At 39.5% G+C, this 25,141-nt stretch overlaps 1 protein-coding gene across 4 annotated transcripts in view; it reads left to right on the forward strand.

The window, feature by feature from the left end:
• PTPRM (protein tyrosine phosphatase receptor type M) overlaps positions 1 to 25,141 on the forward strand; it is a 655,839-nt gene that overhangs the window by 125,761 nt on the left and 504,937 nt on the right. The gene's annotated exons all lie outside the window — the stretch shown is intronic.

Here is a 25,141-nt window from a genome sequence, read left to right on the forward strand (position 1 = left end):
CTCTCCTGGACAACGCAGATTATATGAAGTCTGTTATTTCTTTAATAGAAATAATATGCACTCAACTTGCCACTCCAAATGGATTTTCCCAAATGCTGCCATTTAAAACACACTGGATTAGATAAAACAATAAAGCAAGTTTATTTTTTACAAAGAGAGATTTTAAGTTAATATAGATTATGTGGCAAAAAAGTCAGAAATGGTTATAAAAAATAAAGTTAAAACTCTATTGGTGCCTGCCTTAACAAACTATATCAGATTCAAGCAAAGTTTCTCACCATATGCTTTCAGCAGTCTTACTGACCAAACCCTGTATGTCATGACCCCTTCTCCCAGAATCCTTTGTTGCTTCAGGTGCTATGAATGTGGTGGGCAAGGAGAGATTGAGAGGGGAATTGGTCCTTGGGGGTGTTTGTCCCTCCATTTTTATAGTTTCGGTCTTCCTCTTGAAAAATATTTCCAGCTGAGTACCAGGAGACAAAAAGTGCCTGGGGAAGGATATTTCCTACTGCTTTTCCCTTCCCTGCTTGAGCTTCCTTTATTTCCTTCCCTGCTTGATGACTCTGTTGACTGCTTAGATGCAAATTTAGATCTGCACATTTCTGTGTTTGAGGCAGCCCTGTTTGCCAATCTCAGTTTGGAACATGTGTGAATAACAGCATACAGGGGAATTTTTTAACTTCACATACAGTGTTGCCCCACACATTTTATCAGGACAAGAATGATCAGCAAATTATGAGTTTTCAAATGATATATCACTAGGCATCCTTTTTACAAAGATTGATACAATAGTGTGCAGGGTGTGGACATGAATACATTCTGTCACAATTTGTAATATACTTTTTTTTTCTTGTATACATAAACAGATGTATCCAGAAGCCATACGTTCTAAAGCTGAAGAGAGAAGCCATTTTAATATCTAATATTCTATTACAGTTATGTCTTAACACTTTTCTAGTGAACTTGAGACGTTTTACAGATAACTTTTTTCTCCTGCTGTTATGTAATTCTCAGAATCCTTATCAACTTCACTGCTTTTGTCATAATAACTTGTGAGCAATCTAAGCTTACATTCGGTTTTATTGTCTTTAGTCAGTTGACCTCCTGCCCTCTTAAGTTTCCTTCTCAGGAAGGAAGGATCTGAGGACTCTTTTTAGCAGTTCTTGGTGCTTGAGTTCAGCCACTGCAGAAGTTAGTTCCCATAAGTGAACTGATGCAAGAAGAATGAAACCTTCTTGCCCTAAATAACAGTTGAGGGTAAACTTGCTTTGCAAGACTTCTGATCCATGTTATTTCTAAGCTATCTCTAAATTTAGCACATGGTTCCAGAGATTCATTTTAGTTGCTCCTTCACCAGTCATTTAAGATGACCTCGTTGAAGATACTGGGCCCATAGTACTAAGGAGTAAGCAGAGTTCTAGTCCACGTTTGTATTCGTGGTGGGGAAGTAATGTAATACCACCCAAGAAGCAATGAAATATTCCAGCATTTTCTGAACTGTTTTCGAATAGCAGCAGTGAAAAGTAGGGGTCTAGAATATCCCTCTATCACCTACAATTCAAGTACTGGTTCCAGTTACACAAGTGGTCAAAGATAGAAGTGGTACTATGATAGCGTGAGGGTTAACCAGGTCTATGTCTACAAAACCTCTGCACACATACATTGTATGAGAAAGTCATGTGTCAGTTAGATTACAAGGAAAATCTATTATTCTGGAATGGAGATAATGCCAGGTGTTTATCATCAGTCCTCCGCACTTCAAACACTCTTGGCAAGTAAAAGAACAGCTTTGGCCAGGAAGCAGTATAGAGCATATAGTCTGGAAAGCATTGTACTACTATCTTGAACAGCAGCTTCCTTTTCTTGTTAGCAATTCTCAGTTATTCCTGTGAGGGAGGAGGGCGAGTTGTGCTCATTGGGTGTGTAAAGGTTCACAATAGCAATTTAAGCCCCACTTTGGTCCTCAGACTACTTTGGTCAGGTAGTGCCCCTCAGAATCTGTGAATTAAATTAAATTGCATGTTCTTGCTAACAAGCTACCGTATGTGTTGTTGCTTTCTCCTTTCAAGCTATTGTTTTTTTGTAAATAAAGTGGTGAACTTGACCCTTTAAGTCTCATTATAACATATGATGCTTACAGGGGTAGAAGTACCAAATAAGCTTTGTAAGTGTTCGGTGTCCCTTAACTGGATGTATTTATTCCCTTGATAGTGATCTATAAGCCCATTACAGGCGCCAAGGGAACTTTAAAGTCACCATGACTAACATCAGCCCCTCATCTCTCTGAGTCAATGCTCTGACTGAGCACTACAGTCCAGTTATCAAGCAGCATATCTGGAATCTTTCCATTCATGCTGCTTTTTACTTCCTGAATAGTCAGACTGTCCATTTCCCATCACTTCCTTCCCACATTACAGATGCTGCCTGTGCAGTGAGATTCCTAAGTAAATGAGGTTATATCTATGATTTTATAATTTTTTTTATTTTGTTTTTGTTTTAAGTCAGAGGGACAAGCTTAAAGCCAAAGAACTCGATTGGGCTGTCTCAGAGATTGGTTTTACACTGGTATAACTCCATTGACTTCAGTGGATTTACTCCTTATATATCCAATGTAAGTGAGATCAGAATTAGACTCAAAGATTTCTTGCTCTGTAATCTTGCTGATGTGTCTTTGTGAGGCGTGCTGATTTAACAATACTACTCGCCAAAGCACGCAAGGATTAAAAATATTAGAGATGGGCTGATAATAGTAATTTTATTTATATAATTAACTCTGCACTGAGGCACTTGAGGCACGGAACAATGCAACAATTAAAAAAATACAGCACAACTGAAAATGCCATTCAAAATATAAAAATGGGTATGTCACAGCAACATGAACAAAAACACAAAACACTCAAAACAATATAAAAATGGATTAAAAAACCCAAGTAATGTGGCATGCTATAAATATAGTAAGGTGAACAAGAATAAAATGGAAAACTCTTTAGAATTTTTTTAATTAATACCTTTTACAAGCATGGTGGTGTCAGGATGAGTTAAAGCATACATCTAAGTAGCATTGAGTTCCACATCCTGGGAGCATCAGTAGCGTAATCAACTTCTAAAACAAGGTATGAAGTCCAGCATGGCAGGTGGAGTCAGACTCTAGATACTTTGTTTTTATTGCACTATAGCATTTGATAGTAAATCTTTTTAATTGAGCATTTTCTTGCAATGTTACATTTTTTTCCAGAGGAATTATTTTTTTACATCGTTAGTATGGGCATGCTTGATTTTGAATCTACAGTTGTGAATAGGCATCATCTACCCTAACTGAATTGACTTGGTTAGCACTTGCCCTCCCCATTGATGTTTCTCACCCTTCGATATATATATATATATAGCTCCTATCTGTGGTTTCCGCTTCATGCATCTGACGAAGTGGGTTGCAGACCATGAAAGCTTATCCCCGCAGAAATTTGTTAGTCTTTAAGGTGCTATAGGTCTCTTGTTGTTTTTGATTTTGAATGCAAGTTAGCTAATTAGAAAAAGCAGTGGAATATTTTGTTTTGTTGTTGTTTTTTTAGTTTTTCCCCTCCCTAAATATCAAAGAAAGTAACAAAGATGAAATCAGAAACATTCATATAAACTACTCAGCTACTTAGTTTAAAGTTAAAAGTACAGCAAATTATTTTAGATGGTTACACTACAGTCACATGTTGATTGTTCTATACATTATTGAGGGACCTATTCAGTAACATTTTTGCCCTTTGCCACCTTTATCATAATTATGGGATGTCCTGTTGTTCTGATGGCGATAGATTTAGAACAGTTGTTGATAGGGCATTTTTCATGAAACCAGGAAGAGTGAACAGAGTGCACTGAAATTCAGTGATGTACATAATTATCTATCATAATTTAAGAAATGGAGAAGATGAAGACAAGCTGTCATCCATCATATCTATTTAACTGCATTCCAGAACAAATTCAATTGTATTTAACAACTTTTACCATCATTGAATTAGAGAATAATATAGAATAAATCTTAATAAGTTTATGGAGGGGATGGTATGATGGGACAGCCTAATTTGGCAATTAACTTATCTTTGACTACTAGCAGTAAATATGCCCAATGTCCTGTGATGGGATGTTAGATGGGGTGGGTTCTGAGTTACTACAGAGAATTCTTTCTTGGGTGTCTGGCTGGTGAGTCTCGCCCACATGCTCAGGATTTAGCTGATCACCATATTTGGGGTCGGGAAGAATTTTCCCCCAGGGCAGATTGGCAGAGGCCCTGGGAGTTTTTTGCTTTCCTCTGCAGCATGGGGCACAGGTAACTTGCTATTGGATTCTCTTGTACCTTAAAGTCTTTAAACCATGATTTGAGGACTTCAGTAACTCAGTCATAGGTTAGGGGTTTATTACAGGAATAAGTGGGTGAGGTTCCATGGCCTGCATTGTGCAGGAGGTCAGACTAGATGATCATAATGGTCCCTTCTGACCTTAAAGTCTATGAGTCTATAAATCACGTTGTCTTCATCCACTTACTGCTTTCTGTTTACTGACTTACAGTGTAGAAACTTGTTACAAAATATTTCACTGGTGGTAGAGAATTTAAAAAAAAAAATTAAAATAAATGTATAAGTGTGTGGATAAAGTTCTACATGTGTAACTTATGAATAGCAGGAACAGGACATAGAAATCAGGAGCAGTAATATTGTAAAAGCAAATAAGTAATTGAGGGCATCTGAGAAATTTACAGAAGTTACTGTCCAAAGATGAGGCCTTTACAACTGTAAAGACAGTTTTACTAAGCATAAGATAGTGAGCTTTGCATTATATGAAGTTCTGCTGTTTTGAGAGTATGTAAAAACTTGAAATCAACCTATATTTTAACTACAAAGCAACATTTTAATTAAGGTGTCATTCTCTCCTGAAAAGTGATAGTGGTTTTGGACCCAGCAGATTTGCTTCCTTCTGACAGATCCACTGACAGATCTATTCATTTCTTCATCCACTAGCTGGGCAAGAGGGAGACTGTGGCCACCTGATTGGTTGTGGGATGGTGCTCTACCGCCTTCTGGGATTTCTGCAGAAGTGGGACTGAAAAGTAGAATTTAGTAATTTACTAACAAGTTTCAATTTGCCTCACATCTTGCAGTTCTCACAGCACAAGAGAACGCATGGTTCTGGTTCTCTCCCCTGTGCTGCCAGGGCCTCCAGCTCTAAAACAAAGTGAAACTTGCTAGCAGCAAAATTTTACTTTGGGATCTCACAGCACAGGCAGCCATTGTAATTGGGGTAAGTAAGTGATATGAAAGATTGACCGACAGTCTGGCTATGCAGGAAATAAAGAGCAGTATGAAGGGAGAAACTCCAGCTATGCTGCTTGATAATTGGAGTGTGGCATTCAGGCAGAGAATGGTATTCATCTGGGAACAAAGAATGTAGGCCATACTTACAGGATGGAGGACTATCCTGGGAAGCAGTGACTCTGAAAACGCTTCTGGGGATCGTGGTGGATAATCAGCTCACTATGAGCTCCCAGTGTGATGCTATGGCCAAAAGAGCTAATGTGATCCTGAGATGCATAAACAGGGGAAACTCGAGTAGGAATAGAGAGATTTTACCTATATTTGGAACAAGTCCGATCACTGCTGGAATACTGTGTCCAGTTCTGATGACCATAATTCAAGAAGTATGATGATAAATTAGAGAGGGTTCAGAGAACAGCACAGGAATGACTAAAGGGTTAGAAAACATGCCTTCTATTGATAGACTCAAAGAGCTAAATCTATTTAACTTAACAAAGAGAAGGTTAAAGGGCAACTTGATTACTGTCCACGTGGGGAACAGATATTTAATAATGGGCACTTCATTCTAGCAGAGAAAGCGCTAACACGATCCGGTGGCTAGAAGCTGAAGCTAGACAAACTCAGACTGTGAATAGGACGTAAATGTTTAATGGGTGAGAGTAATTAATCATTGGAACAGTTTCAATGGCTGCAGTGGATTTTCTTCACAGACCATTTTTTAAATCAAGATTTAAATCACGATTTTTCTAAAAGATATCCTCTAGGAATTATTTTGGGAAAGTTCTGTGGGCTCTGTTATAATGGAGGTCAGACTAGATGATCACAGTGGTTCCTTTTGGCTTTATCTGTGATTCCGTACATTGAGGGGATTTCTTATCTTTGAAATATAGGGCTTAGCTGCTGCCTCAATTTCCCTTTCCTGTGTCTTGCTTTCTAACTGCTGATATGGAAGTGTAGCTGATTGGTCAGTCTGAAAATCCTTCCCCTTTCAGGATTAACAGAGTCCACGAGAAAACAACCCAAGCTAAATAAAGAGATACATTTATCAGGTAGCTAATGACTATTTTTTTAGATTAGTAGAGATCCTCATTAGAACCACGTGTCAACTGGTATTAATTTAAAGCAACTTCCCTTGTTCAGGCATTGCAGAAGATAGTTGACGCTGACAATAATTACTACAGTTTGTCACCTCTGAATCCCAGGCCTTATTTCATGTATATTAATTGCAGACCATATCGTCCACAATGGGATACACTGACAAGGGAGAATAATATGTACTACCGAAAGGCTACAACAACAGAAAGAACCCATATTAGCTTTGCTGGGCTGTAGAGCAAACCCCACATCAGTTACTGGAGTTAGCGCAGCTCAACTTCTTGTGGGCTAACACACTAGAATAAGATTGCCAATTGGAGAGTAAAATCTTAATCCTGTGGCCATGTTAACAGGGTGTGAAACACAACAAATGGAGGAGCTCTCAGGCTTTCTTCTTTAATCACTGGAAAAAGCTTATCCCCCTGCTTACACTTGGAGACCCACCCTTAATGAAGAAGTTGAAAAGTGTCACATCTATTGACACAAGTTTACACTTGGCATGTATTTTAAAGTCAGTCAGCTGAACACATTGTCATGAAGACTAAAGTGTGACCAGATCAGATTGTGTGGTGAAGCACAGTGACTCAGACGAATAATTTGTTCTTAATATTATTCTTGTTAAAGATTGTTTATACAGGGGGGGGGGGGGGGGGAAGGATGGAGATATGAGGATTTTTGTGCTGTATGTTTTAGTCTATCTCCCCAGGCCAGACAAACTGGGATTAGGGAGGGTTTTAGACAGAAGCTCTGCAGTGAAGCCAATGGAAATAGACAAAATAGCAGTAGGGATAATCCTTTTTTCTGTATTCTGACAAAGTTCCTTGTTTGGTATTATAAGAATGTGACTTTGTGATATTTTATCATTGTCAAATGATAGATCTGCACCTGGAGCCATATTTTAGCATGTGTAAATCAGCATGGTTTCATGTATTTAAATGGAGCTGATGATTTGCAGCAGCTGAGGATCTGGCCCTTGAAGTTGTAGCTGGAGCCACATGTTCACCAACTATAATGCACACAGGTAGTTTTTGTTTCTAAAATGCTGCAGTTGAGTTGTGGAATTGGCTCATAAGCAATGAGATGGTGCTGCAGCTCCTCTTATATTTCAGTCACGATGCAGAACAATCTCTACAAAACATACTAATTACAAGAGGAGAGAATTACAACTTGTGGGTATTTAAGTTCCAGTTTTTCTTGATCCTAACATTATCTCCATAAACTTGAATTAACATCATTTTATTTCATCATAACATAATACCATCCCCACAGACTTGCATTGACTTTACATTATTGCTATGTCATTAAACTGAGTGCCGAACGAGCACTGTCGTAACAAATGTATCTGTATGTGAAAAGTTCTTGTGCATTTTCATTAGACATTTGTTAAACTTTTGTGGCTCTCTCAAAACACTTTTACGAAATTTCAGGCTGTTTGTATTAAGAACCTGATCCTGCAGTTTCCTGAATATCCTCATCTCTGTGAATGCAGTGGAAGTTGAGTGCTCAGCACGTTGCAAGATCAGACCTTGTGTGTGTATTTTTTTCTTTTGATAATTTAAATGTGCATTTAGTTATCATGAAAGGAACTGGATTAAGAACTCCAGAATGCCATACAAGCTTTTTGTTCCCCTACCAATGTTTCTCAGATCTGAACCACTGTTCCAGGTGAGAAGGTAGTTCAGTCTTCATGATCCTTAAATACTGTGCTTCTCTGCTGAGGCTGACAGTAGAGTGTCCATATGGTGGTATTTTTAAAAAGTTAAGACTTGTAAAGAAAAATATTTCAAAAGGTCTGCATGATACTTTTTGCCTCTTTAAACTTATTAAGTTTAATGGTTTTAATTTTTTTAAACTGATTTTTAACACTCTTGTTTTGAAATAGCTTAAATATTACATCTTGAAAATCTATTCCCATCTTACCCATGCTGGGCTATTCCGACTGACTCCTCTCTTGATCACTTACTGCTGATTGTTTTCACTCTCTCTCAGTGGACCATCTTATTCTCCTCTCCCTCTCTTCATAGGGATCCCATGGACAACTCCATCCTTAGTTCCCTTTTCTCCTTTTACATTCTTTTCCTCCTTCCACAACACATCTTTATGATGGTGACTCTCAAACTCCCCTTCTGTCCTGTATTCCTCAATCCAGTCCACTTTACTATGGCCAAAACTGAACTAATCTTTCCTCCCACGTCCTTCCCACTCCCCATCTTTCTCTGTTACTGTTGGAATACCCCCATCCACCATGTCAGTAAGGCCTTGTACCTCAGGATACTCTTTGACCCTTCCTCTCTCTTGTTCCAAGCTGTCTTCAAATGTGGCCATTTCCTCCTCCGTAACATTAAGATCTGGTATTTTCTTTCTGTTTGCACAGCCACAATTCTCGTGCAGGCCTTCATCATTTCCCATCTGAATTATTGCATTCTTGTCTGATACCCACATCACTACTCCTTAGTTCATTTAGAACTCTGCTGGTAAGGTCGTCTTCCTTGCCTGTTGTCCAAATGATGTTACCCCGTCCCAATTTTCAGATTCTTCCACTGGTCGCTCACTGCATCAAGTTCAGGCTGCTTCTCCTTTCTTTTTAATGCCTGTCAGAGATCTGTCCCTACAACTTTGTCTCTTACTGTCTCTCCCTCACCCTCCCTTCTCTCTGCCCCCATTTCTTTCTGACCAAAGAAAAGCCTTGTCTACCAACTACTGGTCCACGTCTCCAAAATTGTCTTTGTGCCTCCTTCCAGGCCCTATGAGTATGGAACTTCCTCCCTCTACTTATCTTGAAGGCCGTTCTTTCAAAAATGAAAAACAAAAATAAAACAAAAAATCCTCCTCAAGATGGACTGACTCATTTGTGGTGTGTTGTATTTTAGCCAGCTGAGTAGGTTGAGGGATACTAAGGCATATGTTATAATTAGTATTAACAGAGTGCCTATGAGCCCTAATCATGGACCAGGACCTCTTCATGCTAGGCGTTATATAAATACAGCACAAAAAGATGGTCCCTGCATCAAAGAGCTTACAATCAAACTATAACACTAGAGACAACAGATGGAGAAGTACAAAGAAACAATGGGACACCATTGGTCAGTATGATAGGCATTGGTCTCTGCACATCAGCAGCCTAACTGTTGTCAAGTTAATGGTAGACATCACGAAAAAGGAGAGTTTAAGGAGAACAATGAAGTGGGCCTTGTGGATCTTTATGGGATGCTTCATCCAAGCATGCGGGGCAGCATAAGAGAAAGCACAAAGGTGATTGATTGAAAGTTTAGCAAGTGAGCGATGAAGGCTGGCATTGTGGCCTGATCAGAGGTGGGAGTCATTCTCTTGGCACTGAATAACACTTGAGACAATATTAAATGGTTAAGCCATAAAAATCTAAATATAAAACTTAAAAGCCTTGAAAGTGAAGACAAGTAGCTTATATTTAGTGTGATAGAGAAGAGAAGCCAATGGAGGGAGAAAAATGAGGGGTGACATGATCAGAGCAGTGGGATAGGAAAACTATCTTTGCAGCAGCATTCTGAATGGATCCGAGCGGGTCAAGATTGCATTTATCAAGCCAGAGAAAAGGATGTTGCCGTAACTGAGATGCTAGATGACGAGAGCCTGGGTGAGAGTTTTAGCTGTATGAATGGATAGAAAAGGCTGTACTTAGAGATGTTATGCAAAAATAATTGGCAAGATTTAGACAGAACCTGAATGTGAGGACTAGAGAGGGTTAAAGATGACACCCGGGTGGTGGGATTGAGTAAAAGGCAGGAGCGGAGGTGTTCAGCATGATTGAGAAAGAAGTTTGTGGGTTGGGGGGAGGATTAAGAGCTCCGGTTTAGCCATGTTCAGCTTGGATTGACGACTCCTCGTATAGACATCTAGCTATCAGAAGGACACTAAGATTTTTAGTTTGGACAGAAGACAGGTCAGGAGTAAAGAGGTAAATACATAAGCCATCCCCATGGAGGTGATAGTTGAATTAGTGTTTCTTAATGAGATTTCTCAGAGAGAAAGTGCAGAGGGAGAAGAGACAGTTACTAAGGACAGAGTCCTGGGGAATCACCACCAAAAGCTGGAGTGGGGTGACGAGGATCCTTCAAAGGACACAATCTCTAATAGGAGGAGAACCAGGAGACTGTTACAGAAGCCAAGGGAGGATGAGATTTCAAGAAGAGCGTGGTCAGTGGTGTTGAAGGCATCTGACAGGTCAATGAGCATGAGGATGGCATACTGATTCTCACATGTGGCAAGGAGATGACTTTGGCAAGAGTAGTTTCAGTTGAGTGCAAGGGATGAGGCATTGAGAAGTCTAAGATGGAATTGGCAGGGGATGGATATGAGGTTAGGAATGGTGGCATGAGAAGGGTGGAGGTGGTGTTGGAGACACGTATGGGAGATGAAGAGGATAGGGATGGAGGGAGGGCCAGGGTTGGGGCAAATGTAACCAGAGACCTGAAGGAGAAGGAAGAGGAGGATGTGGATGTGAGATTTGGATTTGTGCTGGTGGGAGAAATGGGGAGATTGGGAAGGATAGGGGAAGGGGAGCAGGTAGAGCTGTAGAGGTGAACAGTAGAGAGGTGACGGTAACAAGGATGGGGAAATGAAACCAGAGTGGGGGAGGAGGATGGATGCTATGATGCAGAAGAGGAATGTTGTGAGAGCCATATGGGTCAAGGGTATACACACACTTAATCTCCACTTCAGGTAGCTAGACTGTTCTCACTTGGCCAGATAGGGGTAGTGGTATAGCTGGATGGATTTATTTACTTCAGCAAACAACCCAATGTATATACATACATCTATGAAGTATATAAAAATTGCTTCCATTTTGTGCTTCCCCTCTATCCTTCATAAGTTGCTTGCTGTCTTAGTTTACTTTGGGCAAGTATTTTTTTTCCTCCATGTGTTTTCACAGTGCCTAGCGTAATGGGGCTGCAATGCTAATTGCGACTCTGGGCACTGGAGTGAGAAATGAGAACAGATAATTAGTGAGGGATGGACCTGTGATGGGCCTTTAAAGGTGAGGACTTAGTGTTACAGAAATTGTTCTGAGTTTACAATCTGTGTGAATTGCTACAATAGTGTTAAAATGAGATCCTATCTTAAAGCTCACTCCAGCCAGGGCTAGCCCGTAGAATGCCGTATTGATGATCGCAAACCACTCTCTTCACATCAGGGCTTGATAATTACTGTACATGGCATTGAGAGTCCACTGAGTCTTGAAGGTCTCTTTAAAAAATAATATAGTAAACCTCTTATTTCAAGAAACTAATAGGTATTGGTACAGTAGCAAGAACCAACTGACAATGGACCAAAACAGTCACTTAGGAGATAGGGAAGGTTAAAAACATGTCATGTGCCTAAGGAAAGGATAACCAACATTAGCACAACGAAGTGATTGCTTCACCTTTTGAAGCTGTTCTCTATTGCTGTTTGTTTACTTTAGTACATATATGAAGGTTAAGTAAAAGTACAAAGGGGCAAGTGGTGTTAAACCTCAAAGAGCCCATGGAAGTTTTGCTTTGTGTGTGCTTGTTTGTTTTAAAAAGGCCCATTGCAAGGTTGCCTTTCCTGTGAATAGGGCAGCCTGCCTTAGATAGGATCCAAGATAACGCAGCACCTTCACATCTGTGAAGACCATAGATAGGATTTGCTAAATAGGACTTATATTTTATGGAATATTCTGTTTTTTAGTTTAAAGTACCACTGAGGTAGCATCGTTGGTATTATCAGAACAAATATAGTGGAAATTGGCAACTTTTCTGTCACTGCTTTTTTCAGTTTTTTAGAACAGAAACTTAGTATAAATCTCATCTGAGGAAGTTCGCATATAGAGAAGTTCCTGTCTGCATGAATGTCTGCTTAGTCAGTTATTTATTTTTGTCAAGACCCATTGTAGTTCTAATGTGCATTGTTTGAAACTCAGCACATTTATAAATGTTTCCCAGAATACTGTTAATTCTTACCACAGATGTTTGTTGCAAATTTTTCTTTCACAGAATTTTTTTTAAAAAAATGGTGTGGGATAGGGTAAAGGGGTCACATAATTTAGGTAACATCAAATTGTCAACTACTGCAGTTGAGATAAGTGGAGCCATTGAATGGGATTACCTTGTGTGACAGGGATGGCATTCTCTTCTATAAGCCCTCTGCTTTGGAACTTACTCCCCCTGAGTCTCTCTGCCAGATCCCAAATTAGTTACCCTTTCAGGCATGCTGCTACACCCATCTTTTTCCTGAGGCATTTTGGGAATGGGTGGAGTGACAGGAAGAGATTGAATAGTTCTGCTCTGGTGTTTTGCCTGTTGTGTGGGTAGTTTCAGAAGTACATTAGGATAAAATTGATGTTCAGTATTAATCATTAAAATACTTAGAAATTGTATAGAAGTAAGATATACCCCAAAATTGTAATAAATTAGTATAAAAGAGGTGGAATGGAATTAAATTAAATAGTAATGTGGATAGTCCGCTGTACATGAGCTCCCTCTGTGAGGCTGTCGCCCAAGGGGCTGATGCAATCCATGGCTGAATAGACAGGGAAATCTCAAGTCGGAGTACGGAGGTTTGGGGCTGGTACAACTGCTAGTGGAATACTGTCGAGTTTATTATATGTTGAAAAATTGGAGAGGTTTCAGAAAAGAGCTACTAGAATGATTAAAGGATTGGAAAACCTGCCTTATCGTGATTATACTCCAGGAGCTCACCCTTATGGGCAGGCGGGTATTGTAGGCCAGGGGAGGCTTAACAGCCAGACACGGCGCCACCCATGCTTGTCCCAAGGCCCCCACCCCCTCCAGCTGCATCGCTCTCTTCCCCAGTGGCCCCAGCCCAGGAGCTGCTCCTCTTCCTTTCCTTACTTAGCCACACCCCTGAAATGGACGGGGGCTAGGGCGGGCCAGGAACTCAGGGCTGACCAGTGCTCCAGGGTTAGGGGTTGTGTAGGGACTGGGGTTTGGTCCCAGCCGAGGCCAGCAGCCTGGGTTGGCTGCTGGGCTGGGACTTGGGCTGGCTGGGGCAGGGCTCCTCCAGTGGGGATGAGGAGGGTGGGGGGCGGAAGGGGTGGGCCCTCAGATGGAGGGGATGGGGCCAGAAGCTAGCCTCCCCAAACAGGGGGTTCACGTGCCTCCCATGCTCATCCTGTTTGGTTTATCAAAGAGAAAGAGGGATTAAGACTTTTATCACAGTCTATAAATACCTACACCTTGACTATCTGTTTGATCTTGTATTTTAGCTGAGACATTGAGAATTGAGGAAGTGCTCTGTATAGCTCGAAAGCTTGTATTGCACACCAGTAGAAGTTGGTACAATAAAAGATACTATATCAGCCACCTTGTCTCTCTACCTCAGGAACAGAAACTTGATAGAGGGCTCTGCAGTTCAGCAGACAAAGATATAACGAGATCCAATGACTGGAAGATGAAGCTAGACAAATTTAGATTAGAATGAAGGCACACTTTTAACAATGAGAGTAATTAACCATTGGAACAATTTACGAATGGGGTGATGGATTCTCCTCTGATGCCAGTAGAGCATAGCTATGTAATAATCTATGAACACTGAGATGTAGTAACTTTATGCACAATGACACACCTGGCTGGTGATTTTAAGGTACTGACTTTCATGTAGGAATGTATTAATCTGATTTAATAGAGAGTAATTTAGAAAAACAAGCAGGAAATGCTATAGCAATTGATAAGCAACTTCCCATTGAACATGGTGGGCAATTACAGGACAAGGACATATTCCCAGGCCAGAGTGGCATTGTTCTGCCAGTGCTGGGAGCTAACAGATCAAAGGACTATAAATGGTTGAAAAGCCCCACACACAGGAGAGGAAGGAGGCAGGGGAAACAATTGTCAGGAGCTCCCCTCCCCCCCAGAGCTGTAGTGAGCTACTTCTAGTCCCAGCGCTGCTGCCCGCTTTGCAGACTGCAGGCTGAGGTGAGTCAGGCTGTGGAGGCAGAGGCAATGTGTGGGACTCTAACAATAGGAAAGGAGAAGCAGCAGGCTGCAGTTGTAAGGGTGCAGGGAGGAGGAACTCAGCTGGCAGCCAGCTGCACTCCTGCTTCCTCCCTCCCCAGATTGCAGGGGGACGCAGAGATTTGGGGAGTGGGGGAGCAGGGCATGCCCCTGCTTATCCCTCCTTGTGCATTTTCCTGTTTCCAGAAGCTTTCTCTGAAATGCTTTTTCCCCCTAAATAAGTAACACTTTGCTTTAAGAAGGCTGTTGGGTTACTGATTGCCACTCTCATTGCTCCCAGAAGGAACAGAATTACAGGGTCTGAGCATAAGTCAGACCTGCTGAGGTAATCACAGTTGATCACAGAGGACTACAGTTCAGGGCCCAGGCTGAGAGTGGAAAATCATGTGATTCCACCCCAAGAGAGGTGATGATTGAAGCCCAAGACCTGAGAGGGAGGTCAGAGATCAGGAGGAGTTAAGGGTTCAATTAGCCTGTTAACTGTGACATCTTCATTGCTTGGCAATTTTTAAATCAAGATTGGATGTTTTTCTAAAAGAGAGGAATTAATTCAAAGAGGAATTAATTCAGGGAAGTCCTATCTCCTGTGTAAGCAGGAGGTCAGACTAGATGACCACAATGGCCTCTTCTGGTCTTAGAATCTATGAATACTTCATATTTTATTGCTTATTCAAAATCTAGCTCATCTATCTGACATGTTAGACTGAAACTTAGTGCACAAATTGTCAGCACAAATTCAATTTTCCAACCCTTTCAATCTCCTCCCCCCCCACCCCCAAAAGAAAGATAAGACGAAACAAAATTGTCATTAAGCATCTAAAAATTGCAATGGGGAAAAATGCATATCACTGACTTCAGATAAATTTTTTTTAAATAAAAGTTTAGAAAACAGTAAACAAACGTTGCCTTCTGTTGCATTACGTTGTGGGATGGTTACAGTTAAGTGGAAAAGTCTGTTAGTATAAATCAGCTGGTATAAATCGATGGAGCTATGCTAATTTACACCAATTTGAAAATATGACCTTAGGTTTACCAAATAATATCGTCTAGTGAGTGACATTTAGGAGCCCACATAGGGGGAAAGATGATGGAGGACGTGGCCTTCCAACCTCAATGATGTCTGGGTCGGTGGGATAATCTTGCATAACACCCGATTCTTTCCACAAAAGGTCAGACTATCAGTGATACCCTCCTTGTCATCCCCGACCCCTCTTGGTCTTCCCGGTAGTCTCCCATCTGTACCTGGGCTAACTATCCTTGTTTTCAAGCAAGTGGTTTTCAAACATGGAGGAGGAACTTATGAAATGAATGTTGTCTGGGTCAGCATTACTTCTTGGGGTATTTTCCTGTGGATTTGCTAGAAATTGATGCCTCAGCCACTCATCCCAAAATCTGAAGTGGCCTCATACAGAGGGGCTTCTACAGAGTTGGAAGATACTGTGTGGGTTCGGGGACACCCCCACCACACACACATCCAACTTACCATGGATGGTGTAATGTTTGCACTCTGTCCTGCTATGTGGGAGAGTCAGTATTTCACTCCTTGGGCTAGCAAAAGCTTGGAATGTCAGTGTTGCAGGGAGGGTGTATTCAGTGTCTCAGATTCACATGTATCTCTTTCTAGTTCTTCAGGAGTTTCCAAAGTTTATTCTTTAATATCTCTCCAGTATATGAAGTAAAGTATAATTATTGTCAGAGATAATGCAAAAGAATGAAAAACCGCAACAAACTAAGTTGAAAAATAGAATGTTATTTATACCTGTAGCACCATGGAAGCAGGTTGTGCTGACTGAATTTAACAAGCAGACTTGGGAATCAGGTTGGGAGTTGCTAGAGATGAGAGGTGTTATTGATGTAGTGAACTCTAATTACCTGTTGCCTGGTGGCGGTTTTTGACTGTTTCGTTGTTGTGGCACCTCCTGGTGGTTAATTCATTGGGCAGCAGAGGTAAAGCCTCCAGAAGGAGATCATGTCCTCTTTTCAGCAGAAAGGTACAGTGCTGCACTGACATCAGCTACTAAGGGAAAGTAAATTCATTCTCATATGCTAGTTTGGATAGCTAGAGTTGAGGCATAGGGCTGCATAGATTGGCATGTGTCTATGTAGCCCTTTAGCACGATAGTCACAGAGTGAAAGATACATACTTTTCAATTTAAAAAGCAAAAGAAAACATAAGATAATCGCCTCTCCCAACAAAACAAAGCCCTACAATTGAGTGGAAAGAAGTTAAGGAGGGAATCTGTAGATAAAAATTATATATGGATTATGCATAGTCTATTTCAACAGACTATATATTTTATTTCTTTCAGTGTATAAAATTATCAGATTGGCTCCTGTTCTAAGGGGGGAAGGTGATGGAGGCCATTATTCAACTAAAAATTCATAATATACATTGTCACTTGTTCAAATACAATTGGCTGCTTATCTCATTTAAAAAATAGATGAAATACCTCCAGCATGAACTCTAGTATTAAAATATAATAAAATAACAAACATAATGGATACAAGTATTTACTGTAAACTTGGTTGATTTATGAAGTCAAATTTTTAATATAGTCTGTTTACATTTTGACATAAGCAAAAGAAATATAAAATACATTATAAACATTCTTATGTATAATTTATAAAATTATTTTAAAACTGTAGCACCCTTAATGTGGAAGTGTTTACTGTATGTTTTTAATTGTAGAATAATTGAAAACCCTTAAACTAACTAAACTAATATTGCTTTTGTTCTTTACTTGAGACATGAAATGCATTTTGAAATGGGGTGGATTTCTCATCCCAATTTAATATGATGTTATCTAACCGGATGCACTGAGTGTTCTTTAACAACCGGAAAACTCATCAAGCAAATAGAGAAGATTACCCATGAAATCAAGCTTCAAAATTTTATTTTCTGACAATCAATAGGAAAGTAATGCACTTGGATTTATTATGATATCAAGATTGACTGTTTAAATCCTTTTTAAAGTTCAAAGCCTGAAACACTGTGTGTGTACAAGTGAGCCGCTGTGGTGCTTCTAAGCAGCGGTTTAGAAATTGGGTTAGACTGAAATGCCCCTCCAGTCCCATATGGGTTTAGCGGGAAGATTTCAGGCTCAAAAAGACAGGGTTTGGGGAAGCATCAGGCATTGGCTTCAAATTACCTGAGATTGCTTTGTGGATTTTGTCTTCTGGGAGACAAGATGACAAGATGCTCTTTAAAGATGAGCAGCACTGCGGAGGATGATCGAGTACACTTGTGGTTTTTAGCTTGAGGAGTTTAAAAATGAAGATAACTGTTTTAAAAGCTGAACTGGCAGATGAAGAGGAATACTGCCAGGTTTCCCATTGAAATGCCTTGTATCTGTATATAAAAAAGAATTTTGTTCAGTGTTTTGGACAAGAAAAAAAAATTGTATTTGGTTCAGAATGTCTTGTGTGCGAATGAAATGGCTGATAGTCACTGAAACATATTCTTGGATTTGATAGCATTGCAAGTCCTTTGTTATGCTGTCTAGTAACTTAATATACAGTATTAACCTTCAGTAAACATTGTGAAAGTGGCAAAAATGAGTCTTGGCTTACTCTGAGAGTTGAATTTTATCCAAATTTGAAATTTTAGAATTTTGTTGATCTTTTGTTGATAGGCAGATATTACACCTTCACTTTAAACATCCAAAGCTACATATTTTAATATATCCCAGTGTACTGTGTAGTTAGGAGGTATGAACTAATATATTTTTAATAGCTCATACATTGTGATTGTTTTATGGCCACATGGGAATTGCCTGTCACTAATAGGCAATTTACCTACTACTGTAATGAAAGGGGGTAAACAGATATTTTGACCTATAAAGCCAGATCTGTCTTGTCGGCTGGTTTTTAAACCCTATAATAAGTGTCACTAAGATTTTATGGTAAATCTGTTAAAGCCTCTTTTCCTTTCAATCAAAATAATTAGACTCCTACTATGAGATTTGGCTGAAAACTAGTTTGTTGCGTGAAACATGGATGAGAAATAGTGTATCCCTAGGCAGAAGGCTAACGTTTCTCTCGTTCCATATTGTTTATCATCTCCTTAGTCTTAATCTCAGCACATGCAACGCAGCATCCATTATATACTATATGTGGAAAAACTGCACTTTGGGACACAGTATCTTCATCTCAAATTAAAAAGAATATAGAGATTGGGTTTTAATGGTTACACAGAAGTGGAATGCTACAATGTTACTAAATAGTACTTTCTCAAAAGCAATATATTTTAAAATGATTGTGATATTAGTGGTTGAAAGTTTATTTATTTAGCTTTGTGAGTCAAGAGAGCATATTTTTAAAGTAGTTAGTCAGCAATAAAATCTGATCATTGTCTTTCAGCCCTATTTGTGGAAAGCCAAAGGATGGATGTGGTATGAAAGAGTTCTTCCTGCTGCAAAACTTGCAGTGTCTTATTTATCCTGTGATGATCTTAGAAGCATTATGTGGCCAAGTAGTTAGTCTTGATTATTGTATTTTTCTTAAGTTCTATCACTGTGTCTTAGATTGGGCAGGGTATGGGAGGTAAAAGAGCCCTGAGGAATGGGGGATTTTTAGAAGTGGGTTGGGTGTTTCAGCCCCTACCTATCATTGGATCAACTTTCTCCACCACGTACCCCAGGTATTTATGGTTTATTCATAGGTTGTGTTATGTATAGGTCCCTTTCTTGATTGATTCCACTTTGACATTTCAGTCATAGAATCATAGAGTTGGAAGGGACCTCAGGAGGTCATCTAGTCCAACCCCCTGCTCAAAGCAGGACTAACCTCAGCTAAATAATCCCAGTGAGGGTTTTGTCAAGCCGCAGCTTAAAAACCTCTAAAGATGGAGATTCCACCATCTCTCTAGGTTTCCATTCCAGTGCTTCACCATCCTCCTAGTGAAAAACTTTTTCCTAATGTCCAACCTAGATCTCCCCCACTGCAATTTGAGACCGTTGCTCCCTGTTCTGTCATCTGCTACCATTGAGAACAGCCTAGCCCCATCGTCCCTGGAACCCCCTTTCAGGTAGTTAAAGGCTGCTATCAAATCTCCCCTCATTTTTCTCTTCTGCAGACTCAACAAGCCTAGTTCCCTCGGCCTCTCCTCATAAATCTTGTGCTCCAGCCCCCTAAGCAGTTTTGTTGCCTTCCGCTGGACTCTCTTCAACTTGTCCACATCCTTTTTGTAGTGGGGGCCCAAAACTGGACACAATAATCCAAATGCGGCCTCACCAATGCCAAACAGAGGGAATAATCACTTCCTGCGATCTGCTGGCAATGCTCCTACTAATGCAGCCCAATATGCTATTAGCCTTCTTGGCAACCAGGGCACACTGCTGACTCATATCCAGCTTCTTATCCACTGTAACCTCCAGTTCCTTTTCTGCAGAGCTGCTGCCTAGCTCATCGGTCCCCAGTCTATTGCTGTGTATGGGATTCTTCCATCCAAAGTGCAGGACTCTGCACTTGTCCTTGTTGAACCTCATCAGATTTCTTTTGGCCCAATCCTCCAGTTTGTTTAGGTCCTTCTGTATCCTGTCCCTACCTTCCAGGGTATCTACCACTCCCCCTAGCTTAGTGTCATCTGCAAACTTGCTGAGGGTACAATCTACCCCATCCTCTAGATCATTAATGAAGATGTTGAACAAAACCAGCCCCAGGACCGACCCCTGGGGAACTCCGCTTGTGACCGGTTGCCAGCTAGACATGAAGCCATTAATCACTACTTGTTGAGCCCTATGCTCTAGCCAGTTCTCTATCCATTTTATAGTCCATTCATCCAACACATACTTCTTTAACTTGCTGATAAGAATACTGTGAGAAACCGTATCAAAAGCTTTGCTAAAGTCCAAGTATATCACGTCCACTGCTTTCCCCACATCCACAGAGCCAGTCACCTCTTCATATAAAGTCTCCCTTCCTCCATTGCCAATCTTTGATTATTATCCTATTTAATCCTATTTAATATTTTAATAATCTGTTGATTACTTTGAGCACCTTAGATGATGTGGAAGGGCATAAGGGTAGCATGCTTTAGATTTATGAACTCTACTCATGTGCAGTGTTCAGGGCAGCTACTGATGGTGACATGTTTTCCTTCCTCATGGTGAAAATCACCTTTCTGCAGTGGATTAGCATAACTTGTTATGTTGTTCTTAAGCCTCATATTGAAAGCTTAATGATGCTTAGGCCTTGAGCTTACCCTTTGCACAGGGTGGAGTTTCACCTTGGTGAACACTAGTGAGAAACAACTTAAGTGTTAATTTTGGTCATATTTGGTCTTACTCTTTTTGTCTGTGTTAGGCTGCTGTGTTTCTTCAGGAGATAGTGAAACCAAGAACAAGTTGGTGAAATGATCAATTTATTATTTTGTTTATATTTTCCTTTTTAATTCTTATCAGACATACCTATGGAATGCATATTTGGTGAAACATCTTCTCAGACAATGAGCTGAAAGGAGAGATGATGGTGAAATCAAAACCAAAACCATAGTGAGAATGTGAGTGTGTTCATGATGGGAATGAAAATAGTAGGACCCTGCTGCTGCTTTGCGGCATAAGAAAAATGAATACAGACATTAAATTGAAAGAAGATGCATGCATATTTTCTCACTGTATTTACTAAAAGATGAAGTGCTGTGGAAAATCATGACTGACAAACATATCTGACCAGAGCCTAAAACAATATTTCCTTCACCTTTACTATTTGATTCATTTTTGCTCCTCATTTTGTTTGGACTGTTCTTGCTGTATTGGTGCAGCCACACTGTATTACATAGGCTTCACTTTCTTTTTTTTCATTTGACTTCACACACCTCATTGCATTTTGGATGTAGTTACAGTCTATAGCGTTGACGTCACATATTGTTCTGTTTCAGCTCTTAAATTCTTTTGTTTCATTTTGTAATAATTTGTATGACTGTTCACTTGTGCATTGTAAGCCTCCTCCAGCTTTAATAGTGCTCTGTATTTTACTACTGTTATTTAGATAAGGGTTCATTTTCAAATGTATGAGGAAGTACTGCACATGAACTTCCTGGTTGGATAAATTATCTGGATTTTGTTACCTTCAATAGGTTTTTAATGTGAATGATAATTAGGAATTGTTTAAGAACACTTTACTAAAAGCCCACTTTACTAAAAACCTGCAATTGAGGAAGAAGTTTGTGTTGGTTTAAAAAATGACCTGGTTTAGAGGGGAAGCGAGGGCAGCTGTAATTTAAAATTATATATAACAAATGGAAGAAAAAGGAAATTGATAGTAATGAACATAAATCAGAAACTAGGAATCGTAGAAAATTGATAAGGGAAGCAAAGGGATACATGGAGAAATCTATGGCCGATAGCGTTAAGGACAAATGATAAGGGTTTTTTTTCCGTTTTTTTTTTTTTGTTTTGTTTTTTTTTAATATAAAGTATAGTAGCAAAAAAAGAATTTTGAGTGATATTGATCCATTCCATACACATGGAAATGGTGGAATTATCAATACTAAAGCAGAAGTGTTGAATAAATATTTGTTCTATATTTGGGGAAAAACAGATTATGTAGTTATCCTATGATAATTCTTTCCATTCCACTAGTATCTTAGGAGGATGTTAAATCAACAGCTGCTAAGGTTAGACCTTTTTTTAATCATCAGGTTCAGATAATTGCTTTTTTTTTTTTTTTTTTTTTTTTTTAACGATCCAGCTGTTATGGTTCCTTGGATATGGATCCGGCTGAGGAGCTCACTGGTGTGGCAATGTTGATTTTTCAATAAGTCTTGGAACACTAGGGAAGTTCCAGAAGACTGTTGCACCAATATTTCAAAAGGGATAGATGGGTCAGTCTGGTATTGATCCTTGGTGAGATAATTGAGTGGCTGATATGGTATTCTATTAATTAAAAATTAAAGGAGGGTAATATAATTAATGCCAATCGAAGTGTGTTTATGGAAAATAGATTTCTCTAACTTAATTTTTTGGATGAGTTTATAAGTTTGATGAAAGGTAATAGTGTTAATATAACAGACTTCTGTAAGGCTCTTGATTTGGTACTCTATGACATCTTGATTAAAAACTAGAAAGATATAAAATGAACATGGCACACATCAAATGGATTACAAACTGGCTAACTGTTAGGTATTAAAATATAATTGTAAACAGGGAATTATCAGAGAATTGGTGTGTTTCTTCTGGAGTCCTGCAGGTATTGGTTCGTGACTTCATGCTATTTAACATTTTTATTAATGACCTGGAAGAAAAGATAAAATCATAAATGATAAAGTTTTCAGATGACACAAAAATTGGGGGAGTGATAAGTTATGAAGAGGACGGGTAACTGACACAGAACAATCTGGATTACTTGGTAAGGTGGGCCAAGCAAAAAAAGTATTTTGATATGTTTAAATGTATACATCTAAGAACAAAGAATATAGGCCATACATAAAGGATATGGGGGGAGGAGGGACTGTAGCCTGGGAAGCAGTGACTCAAAAAGATTTGGGGTCATAAGAACAGCCATACTGGATCAGATCAATGGTCCATCTAGCCCAGTATCCTGTCTTCTGACAGTGGCCAATGCTAGGTGCTTTAGAGGGATTAAACAGAACAGATAATAATCAAGTGATCCATCCCCTGTTGCCTGTTCCCAGCTTCTGGCAAATAGAGACCAGGGACACTTCAGAACATGATTTTGCATCCCTGCCCGTCCTGGCTAAGAGCCATTGATGGACCTATCCTCCATGAACTTACCTAGTTTATTTTTTTTGGTACCCTGTTACAATCTTGGCCTTCACAACATCCTCTGGCAAAGAGTTCCATAGGTTGACTGTGTGTTGTGTGAAAAAATACTTCCTTTTGTTCATTTGAAACCTGATGCCTATTAATTTCATTTGGTGACCCCTAGTTCTTATGTTATGAGAAGGAGTAAATGACACTTCCTTATTTACTTTCTCCATACCAGTCATGATTTTATAGACATCTATCATATCACCCCCTTAGTCATCTCTTTTCCAAGATGAAAAATCCCAGTCTAATTAATCTCTCCTCATATGGAAGCTGTTCCATACCCCTAATCATTTTAGTTGCCCTTTCCTGTACCTTTTCCAATGCCAATATATATATTTTTTGAGATGTGATGACCGGATCTGCACACAGTATTGAAGATGTGGGAGAATCATGGATTTATAAAGCAGCAATATGATATTTTCTGTCTTATCTATCCCTTTCCTAATGATTCCCAATAGTCTGTTAGCTTTTTTGACTGCCTCTGCACATTGAGCAGAGAAGTATCCACAATGACTCCAAGATCTCTTTCTTGAGTGATAACGGCTAACCTCATCATTTTATATGTATAATTGGGACTATGTTTTCCAATGTGCATTACTTTGCATTTATCAACATTGAATTGCATTTGCCATTTTTTATCCAGTCACTGGTTTTGTGAGATGTGGATGGTGGATAATGAAATGAACATGGGATGCATAAATGGGAATCTCAGGTAGGAGTAGAGAGGATATTTTACCTCTTTGACACTGGTATAACTGCTGCTGGAATACTGTGTCCAGTTCTGGTGTCCACAGTTAAAGAAGGATGTTGATAAATGGAAGAAGGTTCAGAGAAGAGCCTCAAGAATGGTTAAAGGATTGGAAATTGTGTCTCATAGTGATGGACTCAGGGAGCTCAATTTATTTAGCTTAACAAGAGGAAGATTAAGGGGTGACTTAATTACATTCTGTAAGTACCTACACAGGGAACCAATATTTAATAAAGGGCTCTTCAATCTAGCAGAAAAAGCTGTAACATGATCTAATGGCTAGAAATTGAAGCTAAACAAATTCAGACTCGTAATAAGGCCTGAATTTTCAATGCTGAGAGCAATTACCCATTGGAATAACTCACCAAGGTCTTAGAGGATTCTCCATCACTTAAAACCCTTAATCAAGGTTGGGTGTTTTTCTAAAAAATATGCTCTAGGAATTATTTTGGGGATATTCTATGGATTGTGCTGTACAGGAGGCCATAGCAGCTGATCACTTCTGACCTTGGAATCTATGAATCCTTCAGACAAAGAAACCACACACAAAAAAAAGCAACAAAACCATGGTCTACCAACCTAGTCTAACATTTCTCCAATTATAATGAATGGGTGATGAGATCGGCACTAACCACAACATTTTCCTGACTTCTCTTCATTTATCAAAGTGACATAATAGTCGTACCCAAATGATGGAGATGGAGAGGCTGACTTCTAGGAAGTAGCATTATCAAGTGGATAGATTTCCAGATTGGAAATAAGGAAATCTGGGTTCTATACCTGGCACTGCCCTTGATTCATTCTGTAATCTTTGTCAACACTTAATCTCCGTGTACCTCAGTTTGTAAATCTGAGGTTAATATTTGCCTATCTTCATAAAGCACTTTGAGATCTATTGATGAAGAGAGCTGTATTAGTGCTAAATATTAGACAACTCTTAATGATAAAAATTATGTTATAACTTCCCCTGAAAGGGGGCAGGGGATGAATTATGTACTTCTGACAATAGCTTAGGTATATGTGCATGAACCACATGCTTTTGTCGTATATATCTTCCTGGAATTTGGTTGAGGAAGTTGGACAGAGAGTGTGTCACAGGAAGGCAAGGAAGGATCAAGTTTATATCTAAAATATGTACGTTCTAATTCAATGACATATCTGAGAATATTAATGTTTTACACAGCTTTCAGTCTTTGACCATACAGAGATGATTGGTGCCTGATGGGCTGCTTTGATATTCATTTCCTTTGTAGTAAAGAT

The sequence above is a fragment of the Emydura macquarii genome, unplaced genomic scaffold (assembly GCF_026122565.2).
Source record: "Emydura macquarii macquarii isolate MOO-44397 ecotype Brisbane River unplaced genomic scaffold, CSIRO-AGI_Emac_v2 contig_212, whole genome shotgun sequence".
NCBI classification, from domain to species: Eukaryota; Metazoa; Chordata; order Testudines; family Chelidae; genus Emydura; species Emydura macquarii.